Source organism: Mustela putorius, unplaced genomic scaffold, assembly GCF_011764305.1.
Source record: "Mustela putorius furo isolate JIRA1106 unplaced genomic scaffold, ASM1176430v1.1 tig00003845_pilon_pilon_pilon, whole genome shotgun sequence".
Lineage (NCBI taxonomy): Eukaryota > Metazoa > Chordata > Mammalia > Carnivora > Mustelidae > Mustela > Mustela putorius.
In genome coordinates this window covers 40,367,042-40,384,474 of record NW_025421998.1, presented here as the reverse complement: position 1 = coordinate 40,384,474, position 17,433 = coordinate 40,367,042, and the positions used below count along the sequence as shown (strand labels likewise).

Below are 17,433 nucleotides of genomic sequence, written 5' to 3'. Positions count from 1 at the left end.
GTTTAAATAATCCTGAGAAATTGCCCACAAAAAACTAGAGCAGATGACTACAGAAAACAACCCTGGGGTAGATGCCTTCTTATTCTTGCATTTAAGGGTTCCCAGAGTCACACGCCTGTGTGAACTCAGCTGAAGCCAACCATCAACCAGCCTGTGTACATGCAGCTCCCAGAGAGTCTTTCTATTGCCATGTTCTCTCTCTCTCTTTTTTTTAAAGTTTTTTTTTTTTTGTTATTTTGGCACAGTTCTATTCTAATTTTGGCATAATTTTAGATTTATAGAAGAGTTGGAGAAGTGCAGAGAATTTCTATATACACTATGCCTAAGTTCCTGTAATATTGACATTTTAACATGGTTACTTTATCCCTTTCTCTCTTTCTTAACAGATAGGTAGACCTATATATGTATACATTTTATTTCTTGCTGAACCATTTTAGAGTTATTTACAGACACAGTACTTAAATACTTCAGTGTGTATTTCTTTAAAACACTCTTACATAAAGACAGAAAAATTACCAAAATCAGAAAGTTAACATTGACATAATACTATTATCTAATTGTAGATCTTATTCAGATTTTGCCAGTTATTTTTTAACATGTTCTTTTTAGGAGGGGGGGGGAGACCAGATCATGATGCATTCAGCTGCCATCCATATCTTTTAAAATCTTTTTCAATGGGGGCTGATCACCAAACACCAATTTGTGTTTCATGATATTGACATGTGTGACTACTCTTTAATTATGTTGTAGAAATTCAGCTTTGGTTTGTCAGGTATTTCCTCATGATTAAATTCAGGTTATATACTTTTGGCAGAATACCACACAAGTAGGTGTTTTTCTCAGTGCATCTTATCAGGAGGCATATGATATTAATTTGTACCATTATTGCCTCATTCTTAATGTGAACAGAAACCTAGAATTAATATATATCAGATGAAAGTTTCCAATATGCACAGGAAAACCCAAGATAAGCCAACAGAATAATGAAAGGAAGAGAGGAAGAAGGGAAGGAAGGAAGGAAGGAAAGGGAAGAGAATTCAGAGGCCAGAGGGGTAGTTCAAAATAGGAGATACTCTCTAGTTGATAGCTTCTGAGATGTAAAAGTTATGGCATATATAAAATAAGGAAGTATGTGCTATGAAAAAAGAAAAAAAACTCTTGGAAAATAAAATCGTAATTGCAGGGGTGCCTGGGTACCTCAGTCAGTTGAGCCTCTGACTTGGTTTCAGCTCAGGTTATGACCTCGGGGTCATGAGATCAAGCCGCACATCAGGCTCCAAGCTCAGCACAGAGTTGGCTTGAGATTCTCTCTCCATCTCCCTCTGTCCCTCAGCTTGTGCTCTTTCTCTTTTTCCCTCTCTAAAATAAATAATCTTTTAAAAAATTATAATTGCAGAAATTAAAAAAATAAGACACTTTAAAGATGAAGTCAAGAAACCTAGAAAATAGAACAAAAGAGAGAGATGGGAAAGATAAGAGATAAAAGGCATAGTAGATCGGTGCTAGGATTCTGTATTAGGATAAGATTTGGCTACATCATATAATAGAAAGTCATAGAGGAATCAGAGATTGACAAGATAGAAATGTCTCGCTCATATAAAACAAGTTGTATTTCTAAGGTGGTTTGGTGACTTCAGTGAGTCACCAGGAATGCCAGGCTATTTCTTCCCATTCTATCATCCAGTACATGTTTTCCATTCTCAAGACCACCTCATAGTCCAAAATGGCTGCTGAAACCGTAACCATCTCGCCTGAATCCAGTCCAAAAAAGAAGTAAAGCTGGAAGGAGAAAGTAGAAAAAAAGGAAGGAAGGAAGGCAAGCAAAAGAAAGAAAAGGTCTTCCAAGCTGTGGCAACTATCTTTAAGCAGGCTTCCCATAATTTTGCTTTTATCACTTTTGTCAAACCTAGTTGCAAGTAAAGCTAAGACATGTAGTCCTTCATTCTCAGCAGCAATATGATCAGATCAAGACCAGGATTCCTTGAGTTGGGCAGCCAGCAATTTCTGCAAATGGTTTAAAATGCAATGTAGCTTCTAGAGCAAAAAAGAGATAAGCCGAAGGCAGAGGCTTAACCCACTGAGCCACCCAGGTGCCCTACACACATAGTCATAACAATCTGAAATGCTAGAAATCTAAAGCTAAAAAAAAGACAGTATAATTTCAAACAAAACAAAACATGATTAACAAATATAAAAGATGTTCCCCCTTGTTTAAAACAGTAGAGGACTACAAATGAAAACAAAAATGAAATGTTTTTCAGGATCAGCTTAGAAAAATTAAGATATTAAAAATAACCCATGTTAGTGAAGGTTTTGAGAAAGTTTGTTCAACAACTATTGGTGTATGTATAAATAAATCCAGACTGTCAGGATCAAGTTTTGGCACCATTTATCAAAATAGAAATGCATTGGTTTTCTGTTGCTGCTGTAACAAATTACCACAAACTTCACTGGATTTAAACAATACATATTTAAAACACACACACACAAACATTTATTAACTTAAGCTCTGAAGGTCGCACACACACATTTGTTAACTTAAGCTCTAATATGGGTCTCACTGGATTAAAATCGAGGCCTCATCAGGGCTATGTCCCTTTCTGGAGGCTCTCAGGAACAATCTGTTTCTAGTTTATTCCCCTTGTTGGCAGCTTCAGTTCCTTGCAGATGTTTAATCTGAGTTCCTCATTTTTCTCGCTGGCTGTCAGCTGAGGGCAGATCCAGATCCTAGAGTCCACCTGCAAACTTTGGCTCATGGTCCCCTTCCTCCACCTTCAAAGCCAGCAGTGACCAAGCTCAAGTCTCTCTCACACTTCACATCTCTTCCTCCTCCTGTCCCAGCTCTGACCTGGTCAGAAAAGCACTCTGCTTTTGAGGACTGATGTGATTAGGTTGGTCCCCCCCAGATATTCCAGAATAATCTCCCCAGCTCTAGGACAATAACATTAATCATGTCTGCCAAGTCCCTTTTGCTATGCAAGAGAAGATATTCATAGGTTCTGAGGATTAGGGCATGGACATCTTTAAGAGGATGGGAGCATTATTCTGTCTGACTCAGTAAAATATACATTTCCTTTTACCCAACAATTACATACATAAACGCAACTCCCACACCCTAAACTCTAAGAGAGTAAGAGAGAAAACAGAAAATTTACAAAGGACAATTACCATTAATTGCATCAAACTTCTTATCAGCTTCATGAGATGCTAAGGAAAACAAAATTCTGGGGAAAATAGATTTAGATTGATATGCTCAGTCAAACTATGAATGAAATGGGGGTGGAGAGGGGAAGGGGACATTTTCAAATCTTGAAGGATTAGAATTTTTTTCTCCAAGTTACCTTTTTTTAAAAAAGATACTTGAGGGGCACCTGGGTGGCTCGGTGGGTTAAAGCCTCTGCCTTTGGCTCAGGTCATGATCCCAGGGTCCTGAGATGCAGGCTTGCGTAGGGCTCTCTGCTCAGCAGGGAGCCTGCTTTCTCCTCTCTCTGCCTGCCTCTCTGCCTACTTGTGATCTCTATCTGTCAAATAAATAAATAAAATCTTAAAAAAAGAAGTTACTTGAGGATGGATTTTACCCACGAGAGAGAGCTAAGAAAGGGTTGGGGGCAGGATGATTGCTGGGCATCAGGCTACAGGACATCCAACGCGTTCTGGAGCAGAAGGATGGAGGACCCCAGAGAGGAATTACTCAGAACAAGACTGCAGTGGCTTGGATTGGTTCATCACAGAGGGCTTGATAAACCGAGGATGTAATAAAGGAATAGAGCACATGGTCCAAAAGCAGCATGTCCTGTTAAAGCAAGTGTTGAAGTGTAAAGAAACAAACAAAAACAAAAACAAAACAACCAGCCAGCACAACTCTTTATGAACCCCAGATTTTGAATTCTGAACAAGGGTAGTCTCTTCTGAGTAAAAAGAAAACTGTGGTCATAAGCTTGAAACTGTATAGGAGAGAACAATGTCTGCACACAATATCTATAAGCCTGGTGACAGAAATGTATATGTTTGTATACGATGGCTTTGTGTGGGACAATATCTGGAAGAAGACCAACCTGAGGTTAATAGTGATTGTGGTTAAAGATGGCATTTGAGTGGCTTTTTTCTTTTCATTTTTCTGTATTTTTCAAAGTTTTGTAATGTGACCTTGTATTAAGTAGCTATGCAATGTAGATAGTATCAATGACTTTAAAAACAGTGTGGAGAAAATTGTGAGCTCATTAAGTGAAAGAAATATGGAATTTGTTGATAAAAGTTGTCTTTAGTGCTTTAGTACTGGCTTTGTACTTATGAGCAAACTGGGACAGTCAGTCACCATGTTTTCCTCCAAGACCTACCAGGACCAGCTAAAAGGGAGAGGGGTTTCTCATAGGAGGCAACATAAGATGTGTTCTGAAAGGGAAATAGGAATATGCCAGATGGAAGACATGAAAAGGGCATTGGAGGCAGGGCAATGTGTATACGCTGGCTTTGAAAGATGGCACTAGAAGATGTGGTTCATATATACAGTGAAGTATTACTCAGCCATAAGAAAGAACCAATACCTACAACTTGCTTTGACATGGTTGGAACTGGAGGAGATTGTGAAGGGAGGTGGAATCATAGGGGGAGACAAACCATGAGAGACGATGGACTCTGGGAAACAAACTGAGGGTTTCAGAGGAGAGGGTGGTAGGGGGATGGGTTAACCCAGTGATAGGCATTAAGGAGGGCATGTATGTATTGCAAGGAGCACTAGGCATTATATGCAAACAATGAATTGTGGGACACTACATCAAAAACTAATGATATGCTGTGTGATGACAAACAGGACATAATAAAATAAAATTAAAAGAAAGAAAGATGGCATTAGAAGCTTCTGGTGCCCAGCAGCATGTGAGCCTGGGTTGGCAGGAGGGAGCTAGGTCTCCAAGAGGCTGTGAGTCTTATTAAAGTGTCTGAACTTTTACAAAAATCACTCTAGTGGCTGCTGGGGATTATTTAGGATGCTGAGAGTTTAGAAGGAAATGAGGTGACTCTTCTAGAAGTCCTTCCTGCCCTCCCTGTCCAGTCAGATTCCCTCTACCTTCCCTAGTCTCCGTCACCACACCTGGCTTGTTTCTTCCTCAGTACTTGCATTTATAATCTTAAATTAACTTTTTCACTTACTTGGTTATGGTCTGTAGTAAGCCTTTCAGGGCAGGGGCTATGTCTATTTTATTCACCCAAACAGTATACATACCTACACCTAAAGAGTAATAGGCACTCATAGTTATTTGTTGAACAAATGCCCAGAATAAAGTAGAAACTATAGAGATGGGGAAGAAAGGGTAGATTTGAGAATTAAGAAGCAGAAAAAGACATAACTTGGTGATTAATTGATTAATTGAGAAAGTTGTGCTGGGTTAGGGAGGGAAAGATGAAACTTCCAGGGACCTACCTTGAGAGAGGTCAAAACCCAGTTTGTGGTTATAAGGTGAGTGTGAGTGGGGCGAGGTGAGGTGAGGTGAGGTGGGGCATGGTAGAAAGGGGTGGGGTAAGTGAGTAGCAGAATTAGTTTTGTCAGGGAAGTAATACAACCTGAACTTTTCCCACAGGTCTGACTCTACTGCCTTTTCGCTTTTGCAAGGTTCATAAACTTTGCTACTCCTTGGGATCACCTGGAGAATCTCTATATCTGGAACCCTCCCTAGACAATTTAATCTGAGATAGGGGCCGAGGATCAGTATTTTTAAGCTTCTAATATCCTGATCTTCAGCTAAGACCTTTGTCCTAAAATGAGCAATTCCCTTCCTGCCCCCCATTTTTTCCTTCAAACTTTTAATTTAAATTTGAATTAGTTAACATACAGTGCAATCTTTGTTTCAGGAATGAAATTAAGTGGTTCATCACTTACATACAATAGCCAGTGCTCACATGTTGAGTACTCTCCTTAATACTCATCAACCATCTAGTCAATCCCTCACCCACCTTCCTGTGTCAACCCTCTGTTAGTTCTCTAAGAGTCTCTTATGGTTTTTTCTCCCCTTCATACTCCCCTCCCATAAATTCATCTGTTTTGTTTCTTAAGTTCCACATATGAATGAAATCATATGGTATTTGTCTTTCTCTGACTGACTTATTTCACTTGCCATAATATACTCTAGTCCCATCCAGATCATTGCAAATGGCAAGATTTCATTCTTTTTGACGGCTGAGTAATATTCCATCGTGTGTGTGTGTGTGTGTGTGTGTGTGTGTGTGTGTGTGTGTGTGTATGACATCTTCTTTATCTATTCATCAGTCAATGGACATTTGGGCTCTTTCCATAGTTGGCTCTTGTTGATAGTGCTGCTACAAACATCGGGGTGCATGCACCCCTTCAATGCAGCCTTTGAGTAAATAACCAGTAGTGCAATTGCTAGATTGCAGGGTAGTTTTATTTTTAACTTTTTGAGGAATGTCCATACCATTTTCCAGAATGGCTGCACCAGTTTGCATTCCCACCAGCAGTGCAAGAGAGCTCCCCTTTCTTCCCATTCTTTTCAACATCTGTTACTTCCCGTGTTGTTAAATTTTAGTCATTCTGAGGGGTATAAGTTCGTATCTCATGATTTTGATTTGTATTTCGCTGAAGATGAGTGATGTTGAGCATCTTTTCATGTGTCGTTAGCCACCTAGATTTCTTCTTTGGAGAAGTGGCTATTCATGTTTTCTGCCCACTTTTTAACTGGATTATTTGTTTTTTGGTTGTAGTAAGGGAAACAAAAGCAAAAATGAACTATTGGGACTTGTATGAAGATAAAAATCTTCTGTACAGCAAAGGAAACAGTCAACAAAACTGAAAGGCAGCCTACAGAATGGGAGATGATATTTGCAAATGATGTACCTGATAAAGGGTTAGTATCCAAAATCTATAAAGAACCTTTCAAACTCGACATCCTTCCTGCCCCTTCATTTCACTTGACCTACTCACTGCTGCCCCTCCTGTTCCAAGAGGCAACAGCTTGTTTCCATTCTTCCTCTTCACCAGGATTGGGTTCTGGCACTGAACATTCCCTACACATATTTGTGCCTCACATTTTCCACTGCCTGGCATGTGTGTCACTGCCAATATTTGCATTTTCAACAGGCTGCACTTAATGCAAAACACCATTTGGTGTGTTTTGCTTAGAAGTTGTACAGGATATGAACTATTTAAGTTTTCCTATTTCCTTTTGAACCTTGGACAATGTCCAGTTGATTCTCTTTTGCTCTTTTACATTTTCTTCAAACATTTTGCAATTTGAGCCTATATAGGTAAATACAATGATGCAATACCCAATTTCTAATTTCTTGCCAAAAAGCAGGATGTGTTTTCCTGGTTGCTAGTATGGCAAGGGAGAGTCACAGCATGTGGTGACAGCACGTGCAGTCAAAGCATGTAGTACGCAAAAACAAAATTGGGCTGCAGTTATTTTCTGGGGTGATCCCTGGTGGTTTATCACTTTAGATATTGTAGATATTACTACAAGTTTCTGTAGTTATCAAGACCACCATCAAACTACTGAAAGTAGTAAGACTCAGGAGTGCTGAGAAACTAGTGAAGGAAACTTTGTTGTTTATAAATTAATATGTTGAAAAACAATAGATTTTTTTTCCTTCAGAAAAAAGGTGATCTGGCCATAGAGACTATTTGTATCTTATGTTCCTTATTTAGTTTATATACACACTCTTTGGTCCTAAAGACAAGTTTTGTATTTACAGACTTTGATTTATTTTATAGCAAAGTTTCTTGTGCTGCTGGGAGGGAGATTTTGTCACTTTCTAAGTGTTCCTTACTCTTTCCACATTCTATGCTTTTGCTTATCACAGTTTTTTAGATTGCTTTTTTATAGAATGGCCATTCTCCATCTCTGTGTAGGAGGGCTTGCCCATCTTTGAGGGTCTAATGGGAATGGGATTTCCTTCATCTGTCATTTCATGTAGAAGTGACTTTTATCTATACTTGGCTAGAGTTTAATTTTTTTAAACATTAATTGAAGTTTAATTGAAGTTTATATACTTCGTTCCATACTTAACATACTTACCTAAATGTAAGTGTACAGGTTGAAGAAGTTTCACAAGCTGAACACACTTGCGTGGCCAAGAATCAGAATGTTACCAGCACCCCAGAAATCTTTCTCCCATCACTACTCCTACCAAAGAGTAACTACAATCCACACTTCAAAGGATACATTAATCTTGAACTTCATAAAAGTGGAATCATAATGTATGCACTTTTTGTATCTAGATTCCTTCCGCTGATATATTTGTGAGATTCATTCATATCATTCTATGTATTTGTGGATGACTTACTCATTATGACTATATGTTACATTGTGTGAATATACCACAATCTGGTTGTGCATCCATGGCCATTTGCTCTTAGAACATTCTAGTAGATGTCTTTTGTGAATGTATGTTTGTTGCATATGTATGCAGGAGTACAGTTTGGGGCCATAGGGTATGCATATGTAGATACTACCGAACGGTTGTCCTAAGTGATTGTACCTGTTTATCAAACAAGATAATGCACAAGAGTTCCAGTTGCTGATGCACAAGAGTTCCAGTTGCTCCACATCCTCACTGTAAGTTGGTACATTCTATCCCAGCCTTACATTGAGCACATCCCCGCAAAAGCATCTTTTTGCAGAGTTCCCATTCAAGGCTACACAGAGACCCTGACTTGACATATAAAGCAGGGCAATGCCTCTCCCCAATTTTTCTGCCTCATGAGTTTGTTGTTTTGCTTGTTTTTGTTTTAAACACACTATTTGAGAAATAAAGTGTTTTCCCAGTTATAAAAATTAAAAGGGCATAGAGAGCCTTCTGAGATGTTAGAAATACTCTAATCTTAATCAGTGTGATGGTTACATGGGCACATATATATGTATAAATTTTAAAATAATTAAGAGATAATCAACAAATTGGTCAGCCTGACTCCAGTGCTATGCTAACAATCAATGTAAGAAAGAGACTTATGTGAATACATATTCGGAGTAGATTCTTTTTTCTTTTCTTTCTTTCTTTTTTTTTTTTTTTTAAGATTTTATTTGTTTATTTGACAAAGATCACAAGTAGGCAGAGAGACAGAGAGAGGGGGGGGAAGCAGGCTCCCAGCTGAGCAGAGAGCTGGATGCGGGGCTCAACCCCAGGACCCTGAGATCATGACCTGAGCTGAAGGCAGAGGCTTAACCCACCGAGCCACCCAGGTGCCCCTTGGAGTAGATTTCTTGCCAGGCTGGGGAGTAGATTAGTAGAATTAGTAGAACTAGTGAATCTGGAGGTTCTCAAGAGAAGCAAATTTACCACTTGCAACATGGAACCTATTTTTTATGCCTTAATCATCACTCTAAGTTTATCTGATAAGAAAGAAGCCTTCCTGGAGGGAGAGAAATTAGTGAGCGTTTCTTTCAAAAGCAAGACTATGAATGAAGGGATGATATTGGTAAACCTTCTTCAGTTTTCTTCAGATATCATGTTTGTGTCTTATTTATTCTATTGTTATTCATATCGGGCGTTCTGAGGCCTAGAGTCTAGGGATGAAATAAAGATAAAACATAGGTATAGAAGTCTTAAAAAAAAAAAAAATTATTGTTTGTTCCAAAGCAATACTGCCACCTATTGGTACAAAAAGAGAACTATACCTTAATGTTTAATCTGCAAGTGGTAATAATGACGGGGAGTCCCAGGCAATTAACCATGGACAAAAATAAAACTAATGTTACTTCAGCATTTTCACCCTGCTGTGCCCCCAGAGCTTCCCCCAAGAGATAAAGCTCATAGGATTCTTAAAAGTATGCCACAAAACCAAGTACATGTAGGGCATTGGAAGTGCCTCTGGAAAGCTTGAATCACTGCCTCCATTTGCTTGAGAGAAACTTGTTTCATTGTCAACTATCATTCCACATGACAAGATTTGAAGATCAAAAAACTACTTTTTCTGTTCTGTACAGGAGTAAATTCTCCCAGTAAATCTCACGTGTATTAAAAAATATGTGTCCTTGCTATGTTTTGCCTAATGGTATATTTATTTGGCAAATCCTACTTTATTCATTGACTTCCATTTATTAAACTTTACTATTTTTTATTGCTGGACATAATAAAGTTTTACTATAACATGAAAACAAATGCTTTGAACAATCATAAGAGAAAATTACATCTTTTCCTGATAAATACTAAAATCTTAACACTAATGCTGCTTATATACTGAAAATACTGTAAAATAAACATAACGCTAGTAAGTGTTCTGTATACATGGAAGACTTGGCAGTTTAATTTTTAGTGCATCTTTCTCTTATTTATTTGTGTGTATATTAATTTGCCAAACCTTTATTAGGAAATTATTAAATGTCGGTACTCTGTTAAAAGGTAGAAATATAGAGATTAATGAGACATAGTCCCTGCCCACTGAAAGGCCATACTCTAGGGGGCTAAGAGAGACACAAAGACAAATAATTCTAATATTTTGTAGAAAGTATAGTTATCAAATATTATAAAGACATAAAGAGGGGCACCTGGGTGGCTCAGTGGGTTAAGCCTCTGCCTTTGGCTCAGGTCATGATCTCAGGGTCCTGGGATAGAGCCCTGAATCGGGCTTTCTGCTGAGCAGGGAGCCTACTTCCCCCTCTCTCTCTGCCTGCCTCTCTGCCTACTTATGATCTCTCTTTCTCTGTCAAATAAATAAAGTCTTAAAAAAAAGAAGACAAAGAAAGGGACCTCAATCCTTCCATAGAAAGATAGAAAGAAGGGCAGTTTCATGGGTGGGTGATCCTGAGTCTTAAATAGGTGTTGTCTTGGCAGAGGGTAGGGATAGGGGTTAAGGATGGTGGAGGGCTGATGCGGATGTTGAAGTGTCCATGGATTTGCAGTTGGAGTGATCCAGCAGGTACTGGAAGTAAGAGTCAGAAGCAAGGGCACAGGTGAGAGAGTGAGATATGAATTTGGGATTTTGCCTGGAGTGACTGTGTAGCAAATAAAAAACCCATGGACTGGGGATGAACACCCAGGAAGGCAGAAGTGGTTTGTTTCACAGAGAACCTCTAGCAGCAAAAATCAGAGATTCTCCAAGAGAACTGGGGAAATTCCATCATGCACTTGGAATCCAAGAGGACTAATCCACAGCCTGTAGGGCAGGTTGGTCAAAAATTTTGTCTTGTTTCACTCATCAGGGTTCATAATTTTTTTTAAATAATTGCCAACACTCTAGGGTTGAGAGAGGTCACATAAAATCTACATTTCTATCCTTCCTTGAAGCAATGGAAAAGCTGGGTATATGGGATCTATACGAGTTCATGGGGCTGCCTCTTTGCTATGGGGACAAGCTCTCCAGGTTCCCACATACTCATATTTCAATGTGGCCTGCTTCGTTTATTGACATGGTCTGCCTGGCTTCTCTGGACATTTGAGTTTGTGGTCTTTCTGCAGAATTTCAAGAAGGGTGTGACAGACAAATGTCCAATGTGCCAGAGGAATGAATAAAGAATGAGAAAATCTGGGGCACCTGGGTGGCTCAGCCAGTTAGGCCTCTGACTGTTGGCTTTGGCTGTGATCATGATCTCAGTCCTGGGATCGGGCCTCGTGAGGGGCTCAGCCCTTGTCCCTCTCCCTCGGCTCCTGCCCCTTCTCTCAAATACATACATACATACATACATACATACGTAAAATCTTAAACAAACAAACAAACAAACAAATGAGAACATCTCCCCTGCCTTTTGATTAGGAAATTATGAGTCATCTGAATGACCTGAGTAAGGAAAGATTAAGAAGATGATAAGGTACAGAAATAAGATCACAGTGGTGGTGGGTGGAGGAGTAGGAAGGAGGGAAGTGGGTGGTGAGTATGGAGGAACAGAGAATTTTTTCTGTTAAGGGACATGGAGCAGAAATTTTTTGCTTCGTGGGCCATATGATCTCTCTCACAACCACTCAACCACTCTGCTGTTGTAGAGCAAAAGCACTTGTAGACAATATATAAACAAATGAGCACATTGATATCCCAATGGAATTTTATTCACCAACACAGGCTTCTTGTGGGCTCTCCCCTACCAAGCTCCAGAGGGGGCCTGCTGGGTCAAAGGGTGGAACATCAGGTTGAGAGGAACCTGAGCAGGGCTGCAGACACGAGAGGAGGGGCCAGTGGAGAAGCAGATGTGGAAAGTCCAGGAAAACGGGAGGAAGACCAGTGATGCCACTTCCAGAGGGCGCATGTGGGCCAAGCCCTCCCTGGGTGGTTTGGAGGGGGGCGAGGGGGCTTGCCCACTGAGCCCCGGGTGGAGTTGGAGAAACAGTCTGAAGGGTGTACGCATGAAAAAGGTAGGACATGGATTGTGCTGTTGCTGCTGTGTCCGTTTTGTGAATAAAGTAGGAAGTGAAGCAATTACCCGAGAGTCACTGAGAAGACAGGATGAAGAAGTTTGTCAAACACAGCTAGAAAGACTGATAAACAGTGCTCAGGGCTCAGCTGGGGGGCAAAGCACTGGATTCTGTCAGTCCCTGAGTGCCCTTAGGCGAATGCCGCAGCAGGCTCAGAGGTCAGCTTCAGAGAAGGCAGCTGATGGCACAGATCATGGGTGTGGTTTTGCCAGAAGCTGGTAATTCAGAACAAAGGAGCCGAGTCCTGGAGAGTAGAGGCGGAGAGGGTCCACCTAGCCTGCCAGGAAGGAATTCGAGATTTGGGGGAAACAAGTATGGGCAGGGATGAGGCACAGAAAGTGGGGAGGGTAAGAGAGGATCTGCACGTGGACGGCTGCAGTGTAGAATTTCTGTGTTGGGGCATTTCTAGGATTGTAAGACCCAGGATGGGCTCTTTGCTTGGGGTGGGGGTGGGGGTTGCTGAGGTGCAATGCAGCCAGGGAGATTCAGGACTTGTGAAGTGAAACTGCTCCCCAGCTGTCTTCACAGGGCTTGAAATCTCTCAGGCTTTGGAGTGGGGGCAGATTTTCCTCAATGACAGAGAGTGACCCGAAGGCAGTCGATGACAGCAATGAAGGGACGACACGTGTCTGGAAAGGCAGGAGCAGTAGCACTCCTTCCAGGCTTGCAGACACCTGCCCCAGAGCCCTGCAGAGCAAGTGCCTTGGTTGCCAAGGAGACCTGTCTGTATCTGACTCCACAGACAAGGCAGGCTGGTGCCTGTGATTCAAGATACTGGGGAGTCGGCCATTTATGCTCACCCTCTCCATAATTCCCGCGAGCCCCGCTGGGAGCTTTCTCTGGCGTTTGGACTATCTTGTCAGTGGAGTATATCCGGTCGTCCCCTGCTGGCTTCTTTTTGCCTGTCCCATTGTGTTCAAGTTGTAGCTCCAGTCAGTAACGGATGTCCTATCCCCTCTCTTTTCCACCAGCAAGTAGACAGCTGGTCACAACATCTGTCCAAATGTGTCCTTGATGAAGAGCCAGTACTCTTCCTAAATGACAGTGCCACACCCCTGGGGGCTGTGAGAACTGGGCTGTGGCAGGACCCCTTTGGGATGTCTGTTAGGGATGGTGCAAGTTGTAAACAGTTAGTGACTTCTCTCCTCCCAGCTCTGTCCTGAGATGAGCCTCAGACCTGGACTCCCCAGGTGGGGGATTCTGAGGAGTGTCCCAAGAGAGCTCTAATAATGGACATAATAAAAGAAGACAAATATGCTGTGTGTGGCTTATTTAAACTACACATAGTATAATTTTCATGGCATTGTGAACAACTCAGTTTAAACTAATAAATGCCCCCTTTTTTCCCCCCAGAAATTGTAGCTTTGCTTTTGGTACCAAGTATGAGCCGGCTCTGCTGTCTAAGAGGAACACACGGCCCACAGAGGTTAAGACGGAAGATGCCAGCCCCCAAGGTGACACTCTACCCTTATCCCTGAAGCCTGGGGAGCAGAGGCTGAGTTAGCCAGGTTCCTCAGCTACCACATCTGGAAGAGACACATTCCCATCAGGTGTTCAAAGAAGAACAACAACGAAGGAGACCTGCATGCCCCTGGGCTCCCTTTGCTTGTCTTAGGCATGAGTCAGACCCAAAAGCTGGCCTTTGTCCCCTCAGTTAAGAGCTAAGACCCATGACTCTCCAGACCAGTATCTCTAAAAATAGCCAGAGCCTGGGCATGTGACCTGCAGGTGGGAGAGGTTCCAGTAAGAGAATGCCAATTCTTCTTAATTTTGTGAGGTTGGGGAATATTGGCCCACATCCTGAAAGGACTGACAGCTTTGCGTGTTAAGATACGGAGTGGGGAAAACATTCAACCGTAGTTCTCATTTTAGACAGAAGAATCAATCCTTATGGTATTAATATTTTGGAGTTTTTTGTTTGTTTGATTGTTTGTTTGTTTGTCTTAAGAAGTCTGAAAGCTGTCCACCCAACTTATCTCATTTTACTTGCAGAGTAATTTTAAATATGCCATCTAAGCCAAACTACATTCATCTAGAAATACTTGTATAGATGTTATGGTATACTCAGACAAGAGAATAGGATACAAAGTTAAGAAACTGTTTCATTTTCATTTAGTAATGTCTATTCTCTGCAATGTGGGGGGAAAAATGGTACCAGTTTGTTTTTCAACCTAAAGCAATTATTTGAAAACTTTACATAGGAATCGCCTGGAGCTTTTAAAAAGTCCTGATGCCCAGACCTCACCACAGACCAATCACATCATAATCCATGGGAGTGGGAAAGAGGAGTCAATAGTTGTAGAATTCCCCCAAGTGATTGCCAGGAACAGCCAAGACAGAACCACTGAAGAGTGTCATTTACCCCAGTGACAACAGGTGTCTCTATTAATTCATTTCATGGTATATTCACTGCCATTTTCCCTTAGCACTCTGAGGGTTGATTTGATTATCCTGAGGGTATCTCTGGAGCCTAATAAAATCATAATCATTGGGGAGCAAGTAGGGGCAAGAGCCAGGTGGGAAGCAGAGAGTTTGCAAACCAGAGGACATTCGGTGTCATCAAACCTGGAGGAGCCCAGAGGAACTGTTTATCAAAGTCGGAGGTCTGAACCCGAGTCTAAAAAGGCAGAGGATGGCAGCCGCAATAGTAGATATGTGTATGAGTGAGGAGTGCACCAAGGACCTTTCCTGGAATAATTTTTTCTGCAACTGGATCTTACAGGCCAAACGTAGAAGGACATTTGGGTGGGCCTGCTCTGTTTAAAGAGACAGGAACACAGTGTACAGACTCTGATTTCTTGAAGTCTCTAAAGCTATGATTCTTGGAAGGAATTTTTTTCTAGCTGAGAAATTCATTTATTTTCGTTTTGTCAAGAAAACCAACCACATTCATTTATCAAATATGTTTTGAGAGCCTTTTCTGTGCTGAGTACACCATCAGTTGCTAGAGATGCAAAGATTATCTAGAAAGCAGTGTCTGCCTGTGAGTGTCCATAACCTAGATGGGGAAATGGATGCATCAGCTAAAATCTTTTAAATAAAATGTGGCAGAAAATAATGCTATATTTAAACAAAGTTCTGTGAGTCTGGCGTCAACCCTAATGACATTAACCCTTGTTGGTTTCATTTTCCTGCTTCCACTGATATATTCCAGACTTTCTATTTTATGCATATAATGTAAATTAACACTCTGTTGGTTTGTGCTGTTGTCATTTGGGAGATATATAAGGTGAGCTACAGGAAAGCAATGAACTGGCCTCTAAACTCACACCATTGTGATCACCTGGAGCGCTTTCTTGGTTTAGTTGTTGTTTTGTTTTTTAAGACTATTTATTTATGTGAGTTTTTTAAGACTATTTATTTATGTGAGAGAGAAAGAGAAAATGAGTTGGGGAGAAGGGGCAGAGAGAAAGGGAGAATATGCTTCCTGCTGAGTAAGGAGCCTGATGCGGGGCTTGATCCCACAGTGCTGGGATTGTGACCTGAGCCCAAGGCAGGAACTTAACTGATTGAGCCACCCAGTTGCCCTTGGAGCATTTTTTAAAAAGCCCTGTCCTCTTCCTAGTGGGCTTATCCTTTTCCTTCTTATTTGATCTTTAAACCATCTAGCTTCCTTCAGGGGACTCACCTTTTCCTATCAACTGGTCATAATAGCCAAATCTGTGACTATATACCTGAAAGATTCAGATACTGATACTTAGACGACTTATTTTTCTTATATTTATCACCAAGGTCACCTGCTCTGAAGGCTGTGAACTTAGTTCTCTGACAAGGTTCTTACACATTGTTTACTAAGTAAAGCACCCAGACTCCCGTGACTGTTCTGAGCCCTCTCTACGGGTGGCCATATACTAACCCACAGATATGGTCCCATCTTGTTCAACAGCCTGTCTCCCTAAGCTGTGTTCATTAAATAAGAAAAGTTCTGTAAGGTACTTGGTGCTTTGCTCAGCACATGATAAACTCCCCAAAAAGGAGTTGGCAGGATATAGTGTTCTGAAAAAGTTGAAGAGAAGTTCACTTATGAACAAGTGTGAGGATCTCAAAGGAAGACGGGTGGTCTTTGGAAACCATCATGGGGGCAAGAAACAAGGGGATCGATGTCTCAGCGGGGTATGGGGGGCAGGCAGTTTGGGATTCTAAATAGAAGAGCAGGGGCAGCTTAGCTGGAGTCTGGCGTGTGTCCCTACAGAAGGGGCAGTTCTTTACAGAAGTTAACATAGGCTGAATGGCTACTGTTAAGAGGTTGTTTCTTTTTTTCAATCTTCTCAAGTTTTTGAGGTGTTGCCTGATTCTACTGCACTACAGTCTGGGTGGGGGGAGGGGAATATCTGCTTTACCTACATCTCTGCTCCCAGTGGTATTTATCTATTTATCTATCTATTTATTTGAGAGCATGCACAAGCGAGAGGGAGGGACAGAGGGAGAAGCAGACCCCCCACTAAGCAGGGAGCCCAATGCAACCCAGGACTCTGGACTCCATCCCAGGACCCTGGGATCATGACCTGAACTGAAGGCAGATGCTTAACCGACTGAGCCACCCAGCCCCTCACCCCCCGTGGTTATTTTTTCATCTTTTGTTTCATCACACCCTCTTTTTTAAATCATGATCCCTAATCTTTTATATATCTTTTTTCTCTCCCCTCAACAAATTTATTTGCAGTCTCCCTGTGACTTCTTTAGCCTCTTGCCCTTTTCCCATTCCCTCCTTGTGCAGGTCCTCACTGCGTCTTCGAGTGATTACGGCACAGCCTCTCAGTGGGATTTCCTCAGCCGCCGCAGTGGAGCGTTCTGAGCTGAGCGTTCTGAGCTGAACTGTAGCATGCTTATTAGAACAATACTTTATACAAGAAATATAACTGTTGCTTTTCTAATCATCCAGCTAGACTGAAGGAAAGAGGAAAAGAAAGAGTCTAAGCAGGGAGTTGAGAATGATCGGGGCAGGAGGGGAAAGGTACTAAAACATAAAGGGATGTAGCTGCTTAAAACCCACATGACAAACAGTATCGTCTGGTAGGTCAGTGATATTTGCCAGACTGATTTAAGGCTTAAAGAGGTGGCAGATTTGCTAAGCAAATA

General features: G+C 41.4%; 1 long non-coding RNA gene across 2 annotated transcripts in view; it reads left to right on the top strand.

Moving 5' to 3' along the window:
- The window catches only part of LOC123387011, a 119,980-nt gene that overhangs the window by 51,271 nt on the left and 51,276 nt on the right, over positions 1-17,433 (top strand). The window contains exon 3 of one of the 2 annotated variants that reach the window (XR_006601332.1): positions 13,708-13,808. This is a non-coding gene — a long non-coding RNA (uncharacterized LOC123387011). Of the gene's footprint in view, positions 1-13,707; positions 15,721-17,433 lie in introns of those variants that run through there. The other variant, XR_006601330.1, reaches the window with a different exon arrangement.